Raw genomic sequence first — 17,515 nt, 5'->3', positions numbered from 1 at the left:
CTAGTGGTAAAGAATACACATTCTAATGCAGGAGACTTAAGAGACATGGGTTCAATCCCTGGGTTGGAAAGATCCCCTGGAGAAGGGAATGGCAAAGCACACCAGTATTCTTGCCTGAAGAATCTCATGGACAGAGGAGCCTGGTGGGCTACAGTCCATGGGGTCACAAAGAGCACGCATGCACGTTCCTGTTCAAGTCCTCTCTACCTACATAGGGCCTAGTTATGTCCTAGCACCTCCCTGAAATCTTGTCAGATCAATCTAAAGCACAACTGGAATGATGATTGAATTAACTGTTCATCTGTCTTATTCCCACCTCCCAGGCCCCTCGAACAATCTGCATTTCCCCAGGACAACTAACTTCTACGTCTTCATATGTAGTCCAGTGCTTCACCAAGGATGTGTTCGATGCATACTTACTGAACCAAACTATTGTGATCTGGAGTCTGCTGTATCCTGTGTTTGGTAGGTGCTGCATTTAATTATCATTTAAAAATGCCTTTAAATTTATATATAATCATCCATATTTTACAAATAAGATAAAGATCTACAAATGAAGAATCTGTGACCCTACTAAGGATACATAAATGAGTAGGAGCCAGAGCCAAAATTTGAACCTACTTATTTTGAGGTCTACTGTGTTCCTACTCTATCTGGCTCCCTTCTGATCAAAGTCACCCCTTCAGTACTTAATCAGAGTACTAAATGTTACTCCTCCATGTGTACGTGTGGGTTTATGAGATTGTGACCTTTGTAAAGCCAGAGATTGTAGTATAAGCATCTCTTTTGTTTCCACAATTCTTATTCTGGGCTATATGTATGAGGACAATTTAGAGACTATCTGATCTAAATAATCTCCTTTCTCTGAGAACTACCTCCCTGACTTTAGGGATATTTCCCTTTTAGCCAGTTTCATATACATGATCTTACCACATCAGACTCAGCCGGCAAGATGGGGAATAGAAACCAGAAATAAACTGGGTTAATATGTTTCCCTGTCCTGGAAATTTGGAATTGCAATACAGAGACGACAAATTTGTCTATGTAGACATGTAACGTGTGAACAACTGTCTAAAGAGGTAGAGAAAGCCCTTCAGAATAAAGACACGCAAGTGAAGGAAGCAGTCCTGCAGAGAGTGTTCTGAGAGCTTTCTGGGTCTTGGTTACTCCTTGTTCCTGAGACCCAGTTGCCTTCTTGCCCTGGGTCTTTATGGCAGATTCTCCCTTAGGGGATGGAAGTGGCTAAAGATTATGATTTGTCTTACTTAAAATCACTAATCAGTACACAGCAGATGTACAGACAATCCTGTTGGATGGAACTGAACTGAATTAATTCTTAGTTTTCCTGAGGTCAAGAAGGGGAAGCTAGAAGCTTTGTAACTTTTTCAAGTCAGATGTTTACATCATTTTCTTGTTAGTTGTTTGAAAGGCTGGGAATACCAAGAATATCAGAAATGCACACAGACATGTATTCTTAAACAGATTGAATTCTGATTATTGCCTTCTAGAGTTTTCTGTACTAATGTTTTCCTTCTTTGGATAAAGATGGAAAATCATCAGAATGATGGCAAGATATATTCTTTTTTATTTGGCTGCATCGCATGGCATGTGGGATCTTCGTGCCCTAATTAGGGATCAAACCCATACGCCCTGCAGTGGAAGCATCAGTCTTAACCACTGGACTGCCAGGGAAGTTCACAACTGGTGTTCTTAAAGTGACTGAAAAATCTTCTCTAGTAATTCTTGCTAAATTCACCTTCTAGGCTTGGGAAACTGACAACACACACACATAATTGTAACCAATAACAACTTTAAACATATCCACTGAGACATCAAACATGTTGTCTCTGCATATTACAGTAGGAAAAAAAATGAGAAACTTTATTAAATATCACGTTCATGGAGTTTAACCTGATTTGTATAATTCTATTGGGTAATGAAGCTATCTGGGTGAGTAAAGTTTGCCTCAAAAGCATGGCAGCATTTCCATTTTATCTACTAAATATACGAACTAAACACTTCATTCTGTGAGTATTAGATCATTCAGCCTTCCTTGCTGACCAAACGGAAATCTTTCCATTAGATTATAGGTTCCCCCTCTGAGATTTCTTTTCTCGTTTAAATGTTTTTTCTTAATGTTCACTTAAATCTCACTTAATTGGGATAAAAATTATCTCAGGACTGGTTTTTGGTGTGAGGGACATGGGGAGGAGGGTAAGAAAGGGGGAGAGGATGTTAATAATATTGGATCCTACCCTCATCTTCTAGGGATGTTTTTCACTGAATTCACCCAGAACAGCAGTGTCTGTGCTTGGCAGCAACACAGTGACGCCTTCAGAGAACATTCAGGTGTGTTTAGGGATATTTTCTCTGCATTACATTATCCCAGAACGAGGTGCCCTTCTGCTTGGTGTGCCCTGTTCTCCATCCCTGCTGTTCGTTGTCGCTTTGCCCTGTAGCAAGTGTGTCTGCATCGAGCGGCTGCTCTCCACCTTTCCACACCTTGGATGTGTTTCTGTTTCTTCCAGCAGCAGCCTAAGAAAAACTGAAGGCTGGGAGGGGAAAACCACAGATGCAGTTTTGCTCTCTATTGCCCCAGTGTTGCTCACAATGACAAATTAATGTACTCTGGAACAGGGGTCCCCAAGCGGTCTGTCAGGAACCTGGCCACACAGCTGGGCGTGAGTGGCGGGCAAAACTAAAACCATCCCTGCCTCCCACTCTCTGTAGGAAAATTGTCTTCTATGAAACTGGTCTCTAGCCAAAAAAGCTGGGGACCTCTCCTAAGGAATAGAGCAGAGGATTTGGGGACCACCTAGGTGGCTCAGTGGTGAAGAATTCGCCTGCCAGTGCAGGAGATGCAGGAGACTTGGGTTCAGTCCCTGGGTCAGGAAGATCCAGTGGAGGAAGGCATGAGAACCCACTCCAGTATTCTTGCCTGCAGAATCTATGGACAGAGGAGCCTGGCGGGCTACAGTCCATAGGGTCACAGGGAGTCAGACATGACTGAGACACAGTATGACATGACACATGGTCTGTCTGCTTTGTTCATGGCGCCGTCACAGAGTTGTGGCTTTTTTTTTCAATGTGGATTAAAAGTCTGACTATTACCTAAGAATTACTGCATTTGTTTGTGGAGTTTGTGGGCCTTTTCTACCCTCTTCCAGCTGCCCAGCTAGAGATTCCGCTGCCCAGCTCCCCATTCAGTCGTGCGTGACAAGGTGACTGCATTTTCTCCAGTGAAATGTGAGTGGATGGAGTATGTACGCCTTCCACTCTGCCTCCCTGACAGGAAATCGCTTGACCTGGACGCCCTCTTTCCCGACTTCGCATACAAAGCTATATGGCGCATGCGCATGGCTTAATTGTGCCTCCCTGTGATCTGATAATTATTGTAACTAAACCCATTTTACCTTTGAGTTAGTTAAGACACAGAAAGATTAAGTAATGTGCTTAAGACTAGAAAGCAGTAAATGGTAAAGTTAATATGTTAAACCACGCCTATCGGGCTACAAGGAGAAGGCAATGGCAACCCACTCCAGTACTCTTGCCTAGAAAATCCCATGGATGGAGGAGCCTGGTAGACTGCAGTCCATGGGGTCGCTAAAAGTCAGACACGACTGAGCGACTTCACTTTCACTTTTCACTTTCATGCATTGGAGAAGGAAATGGCAACCCACTCCAGTGTTCTTCCCTGGAGAATCCCAGGGACAGGGGAGCCTGTGGGCTGCTGTCTATGGGGTCCACGGAGTCGGACACGACTGAAGCGACTTAGCAACAACATAGCAATCAGGCTACAAAGCCATGATTTTAACCAATTCTATGACCCAATGCTGTCATATCCAAGGTTAATAACTGTTTACTTTGTGCTCCTACATAACTTTATTTGTATTCTATAAGGGCATTTCTTACTTATCAATATCCATTTTTCCCACTAAGTCATAAGCTTCTGAAGGATCCAGAGCAATTACATTAGGCTAATTCTGTAATGCATGTTCTTTCTGTGTCTGACTGATACTCTAAATGTTTGCTGAATTTAACTCAAGTTTACTGTCTTTCTTTCAAGGGCTACTTTGCCATCACATCTCTGTTTTCTAGCCATTACCAGTACAGCATTGTGATGTCTCCAATCGACATCACTTGGATTCCAGATGTCAAGGAAGCATATTATGTATGACAGCTCAGACGAAATCATTACAAATGTATTTCCCAGAAGCAACAACGTGAGTAATTTCTACGTAACTGTTAAAGTGAGTGAAAGTGAATCGGGATGTTTTGATAACTCAGTGTGACAAATACTTGAGACTGGGAAATTCAGAGAGTGGGAGCGAAGTTTGGCTGTGGTTGAAGGACCACACATAGGTGGGACACGAGGAAAGTCTTCCAAGAGACACCATCTAGGACATTTCTTTGAGTCATTCCAAAGCAGAAATGCCAGGCTCTTCAAAGACACTGAGCATAATGCAGTTTTGGCTGATTGTACAACATTGCATAATAGTCTTTGTAAAATCCTTTTGTCTGCCCATGGTAGCTAGTTTCTATCAAAAGAATTAAGAGGCAAGACATTTATGATGAATTGCTCCAGTGAAATTTTTATTCAGCTTGATACAGAAAACAGTCAGAAGCTTAAAATAAAACTCAATCTTTTCCCCCTCTTGACCCTTTAAAGCTGTTGCCTTATAAAACCAGACAGCGGAGGGTCTTTACATCTCAGGGTGCTCCATCGATCTTGGTTGAATGAATTCATGAATCAGTGTTACAGCTAATATTAGCCCCTCTCCTACCTCTCCCTTAGACAGGGAAGGACAGTCTTGGTATTTAAACACCCCTGTTTCTTTGTGTGTGACAATTAAACCACAAGAGGGAAGGGACTGGAGAGAGAGATGAAAAGAATGGTTATTTATTTATCCTCTATTTGAACTCTGCTCTTTCCACAAAGGAAATATTTATGGCAGGGGCCTGGTATAGGCCAGATCTTTTTGTCCCCTCAAGTCCTCCTTGACATATAGTATCATGAGGATCTGTACCCTTTATGGAGGTGAATTCAAGGTCCCAGGAGTGTCCCCCAGAGTCTGGTCAGGCTTCAGCTAACACTCCCACCAACTCCCATCCACGTTTAGTGAATACCAAGTAGGTGAAAGTGTGAAAGTGTGAAAGTGTTAGTTGCTCAGTTGTATCTGACTCTTTCCAACCCCATGGACTGTAGCCCACCAGGCTGTCTGTCCATGGGATTCTCCAGGAAAGAATACCAGAGTAGGTTGCCTTTCCCTTCTGTTGGAGATCTTCCTGGCCCAGGGATTGAAGAGCTGGGTGTCCTGCACTGCAGGCAGATTCATTACCGTCTGAGCCACCAGGGAAACGTAAAAAGGTACCAGGCACTTATTCTTATTAAAGCAAAACGAACCTAAACAAAAACAAAACAAGTAATGAAGTAGGTTTTATTATTATTCCCTTTACAAGTAAGGAAACCAAGTACGAGCATTTCAGTAGCTTTTCCTCTGATTGGAAGGAGGATTCTCCAGCCTACATTTGTCTAAAAATTATAGAAGTAGATTTCTTTTAATGTTACATTCCAAATTCTAACACTGAACTACTATATGAACCCCCAAAAGCTTTGGCTCTTTAAAACACTGACCCAGTTTAAAAGATAGATGTGGCTTCCTCCTTCATAGATGGCTGTCATCATAGATGACAGCATAGGTGAGGAATCAGTAGAATAAGACAAGTAAGTCTCAACTTTCAGTTTTTATTTAATTATAAAAATGTCTTAATAAAAACATTCATGTATAATTTTACCATTTGTAATACAACTATTTATATACTTACACATTCTCTTCAAAATTTTGTCCATATGCAATTGTTCAGTGGTAAAGAAAATCTGCCTGCAGTGCAGGAGATGCAGGTTCGATCCCTGGGTGGGATCCAGGGAAGATCCCCTGGAAGAGAGCATGGCAACCCACTCCAGTTGTGTCAGGAAAATCCCATGGACAGAGCAGCCTGGTGGGCTGTGGTCTATAGGGTCGCAAAGAGTTGGACACAACTGAAGCGACTTAGCACACGTATACGCACCTAGCAAAGAACTTGCACATAGGAAGTGTTCCATGAAATATCGAGTTGAGTTTAGTGAAACTGTAGAATTATCATCAGTAAGACAGGTCTTTTTTAAAAATTCTTTTTTCCCATCCTAACAAGCAAAATGAGTTGATACTTAGATACACTCCTGTTTATTCTTCTATTTTACCATATGCATTTGTAGAAATGAGATGACTAATGGATGTGACCTCTGGCCTTGGAAAACAGGTTGTAAAAACCCAGTAAGGCAAGGAAGAGTGCTGGGAAAAGAAGTGATTTTCGGAGGAAACTTCCATTGAAAAACCCCAGAACTCAGAAAACTTAAAATCAGCCCTCCATAGTGTTGAAAACAGAAACTGTTCTCTGCTTTGGTTCTTTTTCCCTTTATGGCTCATCTTAAAGTATATTGCTAGTTAAGAAAGTTAGCTAATAAATACTAAAGGGCAATAGTCAGGCCAGCAGCCAAAAGCTAATATCTTTCCTGGCACCTTTATCTTTTCCACGCTTCCTGTAGAAAAGGAATGTGGGGAACTTAAGGAGAAAAGAAGTAAAAAGCCAAAAAAGATAAATCTAGACGTAAATAGTTGACACAGTCTTGCACAGAACCATCTATCTTTATTCAGTACAAGGCAGGTAGGAATACCAGAGGAGGGAAAAGGCAGAGCAATTTATTCGAATGCCAGTAAAACTAAAGTTGGGATTGTTTAAAACTTTTGAGAAACCAGTTGAACCATCTGTGGCTCTGCTTTTGAATCTAAAAAATTACTTTGACACAGGAAAGTCAAGAAACTACAGATTGTGTAATGCAATGATCCGGAAAAATTTATTTTTTTAAGTGACAACTCACTTTGCACTCCCATGTTGCCTTCCCAAGAGAGACCGCTTGGTTGAAATAAGAATTTCATAAGCCCTTAGCAAAGGAAAAGCTGGCCAGCATTCAGGCATTCTGCATAGTAAAGCAAGGTAGAAGGAAGCAGAGGGAGTGAGCCCTGGGTTGGAGCGAAAACAGAGAGAGAAACGTATCTCCAATGGAAAATTGAAATAAACAGCAACCGACTAAGGAAGACGTTATTAACTCATGTGCTGTGTGGTGGGCAATGTCACTCCTCCTTTCCATGTTCCTTACACAGTCTTTTTTTAATTTTTAAAAAACATTTATGTATTTTTGGCTATGTTGGGTCTTCATGGCTGCGTGGACTTTTCTCGAGTTGTGGTGGACGGGAGCTCCTCTCTAGTCACAGTGCTCAGACTTCCCACTTGCGACGGCTTCTCTTGCTTGGGCTTCAGTAGTTACAGCATGTGGCTCAGTAGTTGTGGCTCCCGGGCTCTAGAGCACAGCCTCAGTAGTCGTAGCACATGGGCTTAGTCGTCCCGCGGCATGTGGGATCTTCCCAGACCAGAGATCCAACCAGTGTCCCCTAAACTGAAAGACAGATTCTTACCCACTGAACTACCAGGGAAGCCCTCCTTACATACAGTCTTTAATAAATCCCACCATGTTCACCAAAGTGTTTGATATCAGTGGACTTGTGGACCATAGTCATGGCAGGCACTGTGTCAAACCAGAAGCTACATGTAGACCACTCTCATATTTGACCTCTAAGAAAACTAGACAGTGAGGTGACATCTAATATGTAAAATATTAGGAAAAGGTGCCGCCGCATCAGAGCTGCTTTCAGAGGCTTCAGAGGCTGAGAGTCACGAGGAGGGGTATGGGCTGACAGCATGAATAGCTCTGATGAATTAAGGGGTAGCTAGAGCTAATTGGAAAAGACTGATGCTGGGAGGGATTGGAGGCAGGAGGAGAAGGGGACGACAGAGGATGAGATAGCTGGATGGCATCACCGACTCAATGGATATGAGTTTGAGCAAACTCCGGGAGTTGGTGATGGACAGGGAGGCCTGGCGTGCTGCGATTCATGGGGTCGCAAAGAGTCAGACACGACTGAGCGACTGAACTGAACTGAACTGAGAGCTAATTGAAGGCTTTGAGAGAACCTCTCTGATCTGAAGACTGATACGGAGCGGCTGAGCAGAGCCCTGCCATGGTCCTGGGGCCTCTGTCGGACACAGACTCCTGGCAGGGCTAGTTCTTACTTTCCACATGGCCATTCCAGAGTCCTGGGTTGAGGTGTCTAGGATGGGAGAGACACCAGTGTGGCTTTTTGTTTATACTTTATCATTGAACAAAACAATAGTGAATCATACTATAAAGAAAACAACTCAAAAGCAAGTGAAAGTTTTCAAATATAGAGCAGAAAAGGTAAGAGTGGCTCTTTGTGCTTCATGGATTGTGGCCAGTTTCTTCTTCCTTGATGGCAATTCTTATAAGTGATGCTCTGTCATAAACCGGAATGAAGTCTGACGGCCAGAGTGACTCACTGTCGGGATACTGGATCAACAAACTATAGCAACTTTTGGGTAATGGGTCAGTTTATATCTTCTGGTTTCCGCTGCTACTCCTCTGACTTTGCTCTTGGAGTTTCATCTGAACATCCTTGACTTGTTTCATTGCATCAAGGAAAGTTGGGTTCAACACATTTTTTTAAAAAGCCTTTTACAGGAAGCAAACCTATGAATCAAGGACTCAATGGGAGTGACCTAATCACTAGTCCAGGATTCCCGCCATTGGCAACACACAAAGCCATTCACTCTTTCAGAAGATTTCTCTTTAGAAGCTGCTAATGCCATTTATTTGCAGTCTTTGCTGAGGTTTCTGTGACAACCAATGGGTTCATTCCAGCAGTCTGACAGACTGACCAGCATATGTGGGGTTATTGACTGAACCTCATGAAAACTAAAGGCAGGGGAATCTAAAAGTTATATAGGAAAAAAATGTTAAGAGAAATCTCAGTAGAAAAGTATATTTTGCCTAAAAGCAGCCAGTTTCAGAACTGCTAGCATTAGTGAGGAAGTACCAACAGGGAATTGTAGAACATAATAAAAAGTGATGATCAGCAAGGGGTGTAATGAAGGAAAGAGTGAGTCACTACTTGAGACATGGATCTGGGAAGTTAATGAGCCTCCAGGGCGGCAGGTTGGAGGTGGAGGAGAACCCAGCCCCTCCGAATGTCCAGAAACAACAGTAGTCAGTGGATATTTTAGATCTGGTAGCAACCTGGGGATAGGCATGGGACAGAACTGACCAAAGAAGAGGGGTGAGGACGCACTGGGGCCTGAGGAAGTGGGGTGCATCGGGTGGGCACTTAACCAGACCCCCTGGATTATGTATCACTTACAGCCCTTCTCAGCAAAGAACATGCTGTGTTTGAAGAACTAGGAAGAGTGGTGTCTTTTTCTCACTTGGTACTTTTTGAGACAAGTGCCTCAAAAGATTATGTTTTACTTAGCACAGTTTCCATTATTCACAGTGGCAGTTAGAGTTTTTGCAGGCGTGGTGAATGCAGCAGCACCAGAAACCCAGGTGTGCTGGAGTTGAGTGAGGATGGCAGCACAAGTGGTACCAATAAAAGTCACCTAATGAAAAATATATAAAGAAAGAAAATTTTATAACATCAATGAATTATCTTCTATTTTAAAAAAATCGATGTATTTTCAAAAATGTAAATTTTATAGTTCATGTCAAGATAGCCAAGACAAGTGTATTCCAGTCATTTAGAGAGCAGATGTTAAGAGTTAAATCATTCTTCCTAATCGGTCCTTGTATGGTCCACAGGGAATAAGCAAATAATGTCCTGAAATAACTGATGCACAGAGAAATTTACTCTTTTTTTTCAAAAGTTAAGTTGCATTAAACAACTAATCTTCTATAAAATGTAGAGACAATACACTAGCTCATCCCTGACTTTGAGAGTTTACCGTCATAGAGCTGGAGAGCAACTGTTCTCTGCCATACATCAGAGTGTATCATGAGTCTTTCTTGGCTTTCTTATGCTAACTTAAAAAACAAAAACTTTTTAATTTATATTGGAATGCAGTCTATTAATGTTACAATAGTTTGAGGCGGACAGTGAAGGGATTCAGCCGTGCATATACATGCATCCATTCGCCCTCAAACTCCCCTCCCATCCAGTCTATGGCATGATATTGAACAGTTTCCTGTGCTATACAGTAGGTCTTTGTTGGTTATCCATTTTAAATATAATTTATGCTAACTTTTGAATCTAATATTTTCTCGCCTAAAGAGATGTTCTCCTTTCCTCCCCTCAGGCATCAGTGTTGAGGTTATGTGCTCCCATCAAAGCCATGCTATCAAAAACAAGCCTTTGGAGAAACTTCCTTGTGGTCCACAGGCTAAGACTCCGTGCTCCTAATACAAGGGGCCTGGGTTCTATCCTTGGTCAGGGAACTAGATCCCACATGCCACAGCTAAGACCCAGCACAGCCAAATAAATAAATTAATGTTTAAAGGGAAAAAAAATCAAGCCTTTGGAAAGGATATGAATAAAGGAAATTCCTTTCTTTAAATAATGGATAAAGGATATTCAGTCATCAATAAAGGAAATAAATTCAACAATGAAGCTGATGAAGCTGTGTTATTTTTTAGTTGAATTTTAATTTTTAAAAAATCACAAACCTTTTGAAAATATCTGTAAAGAAATTTCTCAGACAAAACCATTTCTCACACAAAAATCATGATTTTTCTCCTGGTAGAGACATTTAGGGATTCCCAGGTGGCTCAATGGTAAAGAATCCATCTGCCAGTATAGGAGACAAGGATTCCGTCCTTGGGTCGGGAAGATTCTCTGGAGGAGGAAACAGCAACCCAACCCAGTGTTCTTGCCTGGAAAAATCCCATGATCAGAGGAGCCTGGTGACTTTGTGCTTTGCGTGGGACATGACATAGTGACTAAACAACAGCAACAAAAAGGAGATATTTAACAGTAAAGTCTAGAGCTTAGACTCTTAGATAAGGACACAAAGGACTGTAGTCTAAGATCATTTGACTCTCTAAGAGAGTTTCTCCCAGGGCTGAGAGATGAAAGGTGGGCTTCACAGAAGTGGTTTTAAACTCATTAAAATCTATCAAGGAGAATTCTAATTTCTTCTCAGAAGGAACAGCTAATTACATCAGATGTAAAAGTATGCCCCAGCTCAGGACTGGGACTATTTTCTCTCTTATATATAACCTGGGTATTTTTTTCATACATTTCCCTGACTTGCTTTTATAGACATTAACAAATGTTTAATTAAAGACAACTATTTTTAAAAAATCATGGAGGGACTTTGTTGGTGGCTAAGACTCTTCAGTCCAAATGCAGGGAGGTTGGGTTCGAACCCTGGTCAGGGAATTAGATCCCACGTGCTGCAACTAAGACTACCCATGCTGAAGCTAAGACCTGGTACAGCCAAACAAGCAAACTAACAAAATTTTTAATATATATATTTTTAAAGCATGAATGCTCATAACTGCAATTACAGTGTCAACCTTTATCAAAGCTATTTTGAGAGACTTAATAAACAAATCTTCACATCTTTTTTTTTTTTCGGACCACTTCTCCACAGCTTGTGGGATCCTAGTTCCCTGGCTAAGGATTGAACCCTGGCCTTCAGCAGTGAAAGTGCAAAGTCCTAACCACTGAGCCACCAGGGAATTCCCCACACCTTGATTTTAAACTTTGGAAAAGGAACCGTGTTAGTGTCTAGCCAATTGATTATTAAGCAGAGAACTAGGAGCACACGTGAGTCAGTTTGTTATTATTAGGGCTGTTAACTTATATAATCATAAAATAAGGCACAGAAATGTAAAGTCTGGAGGCAAATGCAGATATAGTAGAAAACTTTATAAATTTAAGTATACCACATGACACCTAATATGTAGGCATATTTAGCAAAAATAGAGTAAATAAAACAATAACACAAAATATGATACCCTAGGGAAGGTGTTTGTTTTGTTCCAAATAGATTTTTAAAAGGTATTCTGCTATACTGTGAACTAACAGGGAAAATTATGTATTATGATTAAGTATTATGAACACATAACTAATTGGTGACCTATCAGAAGCTTTTGAGAAGCTATTGAACACTGCCCCTTGTTGATATGCAGAGGGATGGTATGGGGAGGGAGGAGGGAGGAGGGTTCAGGATGGGGAACACATGTATACGTGTGGCGGATTCATTTTGATATATGGCAAAACCAATACCATAATGTAAAGTTAAAAAATAAAAAAAAAAGAAAATTCTTACAAAAAATATAACTCAAATCGAGGCTGTTGAACACTCAATGAAACCTACCTTTAAATATCACTGTTGTTTTTATTTCATGAGTTTTAAGAATTACTTGATGTGATACCGCAATCTATGGTCAAAGGACTGTCTTCTGAGATTTAACAGATTATCCTATGAAAAAGTATGGCATTTTCAAATAGCAAGTGGGTTTATAGTAGAGAAGGAAAAATACAGGTTGGAATCAGAAGAGTTCATGGCTGTATTATACAATTTTATCACAGAAATCTCATCTAGATTCTCTCCATTCTTGAACCCCATTCAAACCCCCATCCCATTATCCCCCTGAATCAAACCTTAATATGAAGATTCATAATTCTCCATTGAATTAGAATTTTAAAAACATCACAAAAATCCCTTGAAAAATATCTATAAAAGGCTGTATGTCTAAAAGTCTTCAATGTTTTATTCACAAAAAGTATAACCTGTATATATAATATTATATTTTTATTTTTTTAAAGTCTTTATTGAATTTGTTACAATATTGCTTCTGTTTTATGTTTTGTTTTTTGGCCTAGAGGCATGAGGAATCTTAACCACTGGACTTGCCAGGGAGGTCCCTGAAAATGAAGTGAAAGTGTTAGTTGCTCAGTCAGGTCCAACTCTTTGTGACCACATGGACTATAGCCTGCCAGGCACCTCTGTCCTTGGAATTCTCCAGGCAAGAATACTGGGGTGGATGGCCATTCCCTTCTCCAGGGGGGTCTTCCCGACCCAGGGACTGAACCCGGGAGGTCCCTATAGCTTTATATTTTATGAAATGATTAGATGATAAATAATTAGAATCCATATATGAAGAAATAACAATTATTTATATTAATTGCTAGAAAATTTAAGGCCAAATTTATGGCTTAACAATAACAAGAGTCTCTTGGGTCACATGATTGTAAAGTAGCGTGTATTTCAAATGCTTCAGTGAATTCTCTGCTATAAAGTTTTTATTTTTTTAATTAATTAATTTATTTATTTTTTACTTTACAATATTGTATTGGTTTTGCCATACATCAACATGCATCCACCACAGGTGTACACGTGTTCCCCATCCTGAACCCCCCTCCCACCTCCCTCCCCATACCATCCCTTTGGGTCATCCCAGTGCACCAGCCCCAAGCTTCCTGTATCCTGCATCGAACCTGGACTGGCGATTCATTTCTTATATGATATTATACATGTTTTAATGCCATGCTCCCAAATCATTCCCCCCTCCTTCTCCCACAGAGTCCAAAAGATTGTTCTATACATCTGTGTCTCTTTGGCTTCTCGCATACAGGGTTGTCATTACCATCTTTCTAAATTCCATATATATGCGTTAGTATTGGTGTTTTTCTTTCTGGCTTACTTCACTCTGTATAATCGGCTCCAGTTTCATCCACCTTATTAGAACCGATTCAAATGTATTCTTTTTAATGGCTGAGTAATACTCCATTGTGTATACGTACCACAGCTTTCTTATCCATTCATCTGCTGATGGACATCTAGGTTGCTTCCATGTCCTGGCTATTATAAACAGTGCTGCAATGAACATTGGCGTACACGTGTCTCTTTCAATTCTGGTTTCGTCAGTGTGTATGCCCAGCAGTGGGATTGCTGGGTCGTATGGCAGCTGTTTCCATTTTTTTAAGGAATCTCCACACTGTTCTCCATAGTGGCTGTACTAGTTTGCATTGCCACCAACAGTGTAAGAGGGTTCCCTTTTCTCCACACCCTCACCAGCATGTATTGCTTGTAGACTTTTGGATCACAGCAATTCTGGCGTGAAATGGTACCTCATTGTGGTTTTGATTTGCATTTCTCTGATAATGAGTGATGTTGAGCATCTTTTCATGTGTTTGTTAGCCATCTGTATGTCTTCTTTGGAGAAATGTCTATTTAGTTCTTTGGCCCATTTTTTGATTGGGTCGTTTATTTTTCTGGAATTGAGCTGCAGGAGTTGCTTGAGATTTTTGAGATTAGTTGTTTGTCAGTTGCTTCATTTTCTATTATTTTCTCCCATTCTTAAGGCTGTCTTTTCACCTTGCTTATAGTTTCTTTTCTTGTGCAGAAGCTTTTAATTTTAATTAGATCCCATGTGTTTATTTTTGCTTTTATTTCCAATATTCTGGGAGGTGGGTCATAGAGGATCCTGCTTATAACGTTTTTAAAAAGACACTGGAGATAGTTCAAATAGGTTTTGTAAACACAGCTCATTTTCTTGTCTGCCATATTACATTAATATGACCAATAAATAACTTGTGAGAAAGCAAGTATATTAAACTGCTGATGGTATGAATCCAAAAGGCATGACAATATCCAGTCAATATCCAAATGATAGCCTCCAACCAGAGCTGGGAAGGGAAGAAGATGGCAATAGCTGTCACAAAAAAAAACATTACTGGAATAAATCAGAAATATGGAGCCAGTTAACTCAAGTCTTCACGTAGAAATTACGGAAGAGAAACTGAGCACAGAACTGGATTGCATTTATCTACATCTTTTACAATTAGGAGGAGCCACCCGGCTGTAAGGAAATGGCAGCCCACTCCAGTACTCTTGCCTGGAAAATCCCATGGACGGAGGAGCCTGGTAGGCTCCAGTCAGTCCATGGGGTCACAAAGAGTCGTACATGACTGAGCGACTTCACTTTCATATCCAGCTGTAACACCTCATCAGCAGAAGTGATGTATACCCCTTTCATTTGGTCCAAAGCTGGGGACTCCGAGGCTCTAAATGATGGCTGGTGACCATCATCTAGAAAGTCTAACTCCCTGAATGACTGTGGATGAGAGGCATCCTGCTCTCCTATACCCTGCATTAGACTGTGTCATAAGGAAGCAATAAATAAACTCTGTGTAAAGAAATTCAAGAGGTTGGGGTTTTGTTTTGTTTTATAACAGGCTTCCCTGGTGGCTCACTGGTAAAGATCCGACCTGCCAATGCAGGAGATGTGGGTTCGATCCCTAGGTCAGGAAGATCTCCCAGAGGAGAAAATGGCAACCCATTCCAGTATTCATGCCTGGGAAATCCCATGGACAGAGGAGCCTGGCGGGCTACAGTCCATGGAGTCGCAAGAGTTGGACATGACTTAGAGCAGACAACAGAGCAGTTAGCATAGTCTGACTAATACAGAAATCTTACAAAACTGGTGAAATGTAAACTGATTTTTCTTCCAATGAAGCCAAACACAACCTTGAGATAACATTGAAAAACATTCCCATCTCTGGTGAGTAATTTTACAAAGTGCCTCTGGCAACTGGAAAGAGGAGACCGAATGGAAAATCCCTTGCATCAAACTGAGTAGTGTCAAGCCTTTTCCGCTTGGCCACTTGAAATCAGTCCCGAACTTCACCATTCTGAAACGTCAAAAGATTGTGGTGAGCCATTTAAATTATACCAGTCCACAATGAATTACATTTTTTCCTCTTGACACTTTGAAACACTTTCACTCTACTATCTTCTTTGGATGGTTTCTGAGGAGGAGTCAGCTATAATGCATATCTTTTTTTTTTTCATCTATAGATAAGGGGTTCTCCCTGCCCTTCCCATCTGGCTTCTTTTAGGATGAAAAAAAAATTATATATATATATATATACATAACTACACCTAGGGGTAGTTTGTGGTTGGGGTGGCATTTATCTTGCCTGGCATTCTCTGAGCTTCCTGAATCTGTGGTTTGGTGTCTGACATTAATTTGGGAAAATTCTTGAAACTGCTGTGGACCCTGTGGAGCCCTTCTAGATACAAAAGCCTTTCTGTGTCCCTGTTTCTTGTTTGTAGGAAAAAGGCTTCATTCTCCTAGGCCTTTTCTGAGTTAAATACAGCAGATTCAAACAATTACTAACTGGGGCAGTGAGGGAATGCAGAACCAGAGGAAAGGCAGTCAGTCAGAAACCGCAGTGCAGTGATGGGCAGCTCCCTGGCCCCTCCTCAGGGGCATAGCATCTGATGCATATCTCTGAATTCTTCTACAGGTGCTGGGGCCTCCACCCAGGTGCACGATGGAAACTTCAGGAACAGAAGCACATGGATCCCAGACTGGTTGGAACCAGAAGGCTGATGGTTGAGATTTCTGGACCACCCTGTTACCTCACCAGCAACCAGTCAGAAGAAAGTCATATATCCTGGAGCCCTACCCCCAGATTTGCCTTTAAAAACTCTTCCCTCAAAGCCGCTGGGAAATTTGGGCTTTTTGAGCATTGAGATGTTCATTCTCCTTGCTTGGCCCTTGCAATTAACCTTTCTCTGCTCCAGACTCTGACGCTTTGGTTTGCTTATCTTCCCTGTAGGGCACACAAACTTGGGATCAACAACATTCTCAGTCACTACTGTTTCAAATTTGTCTTCTGCTCCTTTCTTTCTTCTCCTCCTAGTGATACCGTGCACCTTAGACTGGCATTTGAACCCATGTGTCAGTACTCAAACACAGCCAGAATTCAAATTGGAAATAGAATTCACAGTCTTTTAAATGAGATTGCACTCCTGAGCTCAGGACTTAATGAGGCTCAGGTTCTTTACATCTCATTGCAGAAAGAATTCAGCTAGAGACAAAGTGATAGGTAACAAGTGGATTTATTTAAAGGGATACAGATTCCATAGACACTGTATGGTCCAACTCAAAAGGTGAGAATGGCCTTGGGAAAAATGCACTCTTTAGGGTGTGGGCAGTCTCAGAAGGGTGAGGCCCTGAAAATGTAGTGGTTAGTTTTTATGGTCTGGGAGCCAAATCTTCTGCCATCTTGGATCTAGTTGATTCTAACCAGTTTTTGTCCTGTCCCATGACTATGTCATTCTTTTCAAGGCTGTGCCCTGTCTGCTTCCCTTCTATTTCACTGGTATCCCCATCATACATATGTTACATCTTCTGTAGTTATTCCACAGCCCTTGGATATTCTGTTCTGTGTTTCTCAATCAAACCCATCACAGGCATCCTTCATGTTTGTTACAGTATTTTTAATTTCTAACATTTCCTTTTGGTTCTTTATTAGGGTTTGCTTTTCTTTGCTTAAATTATACATCTGTTCTTGTCTGCTGCCTACTTTATGCCCTTAATAAATTAATCATAGTTGTTTGTTTGTTTTTTTAGTTCCTGGTCTGGTATTCCAACCATATCTGATTCTGCTTGCTCTGTATTTTCAAACTGTGTTTTTTTGCCCTTTACTGTATCTTGCAGTTTATGCTTATGGCCAGACATGATGTCATTGGTAAAAGAAACTTCTGTAAATAAGCCTTTACTAATGTGATGGTGAGGTAGGGGGGCAGGGGAAGCATCCTGTAGTCCTAT

At 41.1% G+C, this 17,515-nt stretch overlaps 1 long non-coding RNA gene across 3 annotated transcripts in view; it reads left to right on the top strand.

Annotated features, from left to right (window-relative positions):
• Positions 1–17,302, top strand: part of LOC113906877 — a 31,534-nt gene extending 14,232 nt beyond the window's left edge. For all 3 annotated transcript variants that reach the window (XR_003515011.1, XR_003515010.1, XR_003515009.1), the window contains 4 exons: positions 324–465; positions 2,269–2,349; positions 4,067–4,223; positions 16,206–17,302. This is a non-coding gene — a long non-coding RNA (uncharacterized LOC113906877). The remainder of the gene's footprint in view (positions 1–323; positions 466–2,268; positions 2,350–4,066; positions 4,224–16,205) is intronic.
• The last annotated feature ends 213 nt before the right edge of the window (positions 17,303–17,515 follow it).

This window comes from Bos indicus x Bos taurus, chromosome 16, assembly GCF_003369695.1.
Source record: "Bos indicus x Bos taurus breed Angus x Brahman F1 hybrid chromosome 16, Bos_hybrid_MaternalHap_v2.0, whole genome shotgun sequence".
Lineage (NCBI taxonomy): Eukaryota > Metazoa > Chordata > Mammalia > Artiodactyla > Bovidae > Bos > Bos indicus x Bos taurus.
This window is presented reverse-complemented; position numbering and strand designations above follow the sequence as displayed.